The following is a 3,749-nucleotide window of genomic DNA, read 5'->3' as shown; positions in this document are numbered from 1 at the left end:
TTGTGGTGAACCTTCTCGACTAAGAGCACACACTCACACAAGTATCATAGGTTGAATTGAGTTAATTTCTCATTATCTTGAGGTTTGAAGGTGATTGGCAGAAAATTGCTAAGTTTATGAGGTAACAAGTGTGAAGCAATGGTAAATGTAATGTTGCCTAATTTCTATAAAAAATGTGGATGTCATGCATTGCTTGAGGACAAGCAATAGTTTGAGTTTGGGGGTGCCCTAAGTGTATAAAAGTGCTACATTTTCTACCATTTTCCCTCTAATTATTGCTAGATTATGGTTCATTCTACTTGCATTGTTGGTGTTTCATGCATAATTCCATAATTTTTGCATCATCACTCAGTTGATCATGCAATTTTATCATTTCTTGTGGAAAAACGTTGTTCGTTGTGTTACTTTGTATAGGAAAAGATTGAATGGATAAACACCACAAAACAAGGGGATAAAGCCTAAAAGTTTGGACTTTCACGTTGATTTTAAAGAGGAAAAGAAGTATTGGTTGCAAGGAAGTTTGAATATAAAGATAAAAGAGAATTAATAGTTCTTTTATTCCAACTAAAATTCTCCTTCAACAAGAATAAAATCATCCCCTATAAAGAGGACCAAAACGCAACATGAAAAAGACGGACGAGAGAGAGATTCTTTTTTTTGGGCTAGACACACTTCTTTTTTCTGATTTATGTTTAGATTTTTCTTCATTTTGTTTCTTAAACGTAGCCATGAACTAAATATATTTGTCTAGAGTTGTTGGGATTTTGTGGATATGAAAACCTTTTGGTTTATGTTGAATTCTTGATTGTCTTTTTAACTCAAAGTTTGTTCATTCTTGGTTCTTAAATTTACTTCGAGTGAATTGGGAGAGGATCTTGAGAGTTATACATTTATCTAATATCGGGATAGTTAGATTCATGAAGCGAATGAACATGATCTTCATCTCATGTGGAAACGTGTTGGGTGATTATGTTGAACGCGTCACTCTCTATTAGCACTTGTGAGTCTAACAGTTGAGAAGCCAAACGAATATCAATCTGAAAGTGCCCGGACATCCACCAAAACTGGATCGTATTGGCAGTAATAGTGCCCGAACGTCCACAAAAGCTGGACCGCATTGGCAGCAACAACTTAGCCATCATCATCACGCACGAGTCCACCCACACCAGCAGTATGAGAACCATATTGGAATGAGTCATCCACGTTGGTTTCCAGTGCACCTCAAGGAGGCTTACACCAACGTGAGAAACTACTTGTGTGATTGAGCTGTTGCAGTGTAGGCAGCTTGCAAGGCACGACTGGATGTGATAAGTTGTCTTCTCGGAGTTCGACGCCCTTCATGTAGTGGCATTTCAGACATTTCCATATACGAGAGTATTTAAGATATTTTAGAATTTTGATATTTTTAGATATAATACTATTTTCTATTTTATACATTTAGGATTTTTAATCCCATTCTTAAGTACTATTGCTATTCTACATAATTCTCCTATTTTAGACCTACAAATTTCATTTGTTAGATTTTAGGGGTATTTTGATAATTTATACTACTTAAATACATTCTCATCATTTCATAAATTAGGACATTTCATAATAATTCGTAGATATTCGGCCGTTATAAGAGATACTTCTAGTTTTTCAACATTAGAGAGTATGATATTCAATAAGGAAGTATGGATACTCATGCGAAGAGTTTGGATACTCAAACAGAGAATACATATACTCAAGCAGAGAGTATGCATACTTGAGTATCGATAGTATCGATACTCACTTAATGATATAGATACCAAACAAATAGTATCGATACCAAATTGATGACATTAGAACCAAAATGATACGTTAGAGTGCCTTGAATCATTCAGTATCGATATTGCCCAAGAGAGTATCGATATTGTATGAATAATATGGATATTGCATTAATTATTATCGATACCAAACCTTTAAAACCTAGATTTTCAAGGATAAATTCATACGCATTAGATATTTTATGAATAATATCGATACTATAAACTAGAAAATTCAAAATAAAGTTTGAAAAATCACTCCAAAATACCTCTAAACACTTGTTTTGAAACACTACATGATTCCTAAGACTTAGGCTATTATTATGATATCATCTTGCATTGTTTTTAATATTTTCTAACTACAAATTTGTCAGAACTTTGCTTATGCATTTTGGGGCTAAGTAGGGAAACGATCCAATTTAATTTTGGAAAAGATTGGTTTTTTAAAATAAATAAATAAATAAATAAATTTTGGAGTCGCCATCAACCTTTAGGTTAAGTACGTCGAATACCTAAAAAATATCCTTTTAAAATAAATTTAAGAAAAAAAACTTTAAAAGTTAAAAAGAGATTTGTGTTTAACTAGAAACTCATTTTGAAAAGGTTCAGGAGTTTATTACGCATGGGGAATGATTAGCACCCCACAGCACCCAAAATTGACACCTAAGCGATTATACGTCATCTAAATATTAAAATTTGCAAATTTGAATATACATTTAAATTGTGATCCTAAATTATTTTTCAAAAAGGGCATTATTTTGTACATACAATCCTCAAAGCACACTCCTTGTTAGTTAAGGTGTGTTTCTATAAATTCTCCATACAAACGATCATCACCATGTTTTTTCTTAAATTATTTTTATAAAAAAATAAAACAAAGTGTAATCATTCGAGTGTAAAAAGGATACTATTTCGCATGCATAATTCTTATAAACACACTCCTTGTCAGTCATGGCGCATTTACATGAACTCTCCTCACAAAATAATATCTTAAAGATATTTATATAAACAATAAATAGTAAAAGATGAATAATAATAAGTAATATGCATACATAATATTTTAAATAAAGGTAAATGAATAAATATGTGACTAAATGGTAAAACAAACAACAAATCAGGGATGACAATTAAAACATAAACATTTAAATAAGGGACTAACATGAATATTTTGTGAGTTAACAACCATAATTTAAAGCACGAGACAAACAAAAGACGAAATAAACAAGGCTTAAAATATAAATAATAAAAACTGTAGGTGCTGGAAAATTAATAAACCACAAGCAATATTGGTCGCTAAAATAAAATGAAGTGCAAAGTAAGATGCATAAAATGAGAACACGGAAAAATAAGTACTAGAATTTTAAAGGACAAAAAATAATATGCAGGAAATTAAAGGGACAAAAAAATAAAATACTATAAAATAAATTGTTGGAATAAAAAAATAATAATAAAATATTAAAATTGCATAAATTTAAAAGTTAGGGGTCATTTTAATTAACATTTTAGCCTGAACCATAAATAATGGAGATCATACCCCAGGGCGGGTCACCGCAAGATCGTTGAATATTCGAATATTAGAAAGTTAGAGGGTTAGTTTGAACAATAAAATAAAATGTTGGTAAGTTAGTATTAACAAAAAAATAAAAGTGTTAGAATGTTAGTATGAATAATAAAATAAAAATGTTAGAATGTTAATATGAACGATAGAATAAAAATGTTAGAATGTTAATATGAACAATAAAATAAAAGTGTTAGAATGTTAGTATGAAAGTGGTTAAACTAAAAGATACGAAAATAAAGGGCTGAAATCAGAACAAATAAAACATAGAATATAACAGATTAGTGACTAAGTTGATAGTAATGAAAATAAAGTGTTGAAAACATAATAATAAAAAACGCAGAGGTTTGGTGACCTTCTTGTACAAACACTGCAAACGGGAAGAGGGGTATGCGTGATTTTCCCAT

This window comes from Hibiscus syriacus, unplaced genomic scaffold (genome assembly GCF_006381635.1).
Source record: "Hibiscus syriacus cultivar Baekdansim isolate YM2019G1 unplaced genomic scaffold, ASM638163v2 tig00116959_pilon, whole genome shotgun sequence".
Lineage (NCBI taxonomy): Eukaryota > Viridiplantae > Streptophyta > Magnoliopsida > Malvales > Malvaceae > Hibiscus > Hibiscus syriacus.
This window is presented reverse-complemented; position numbering follows the sequence as displayed.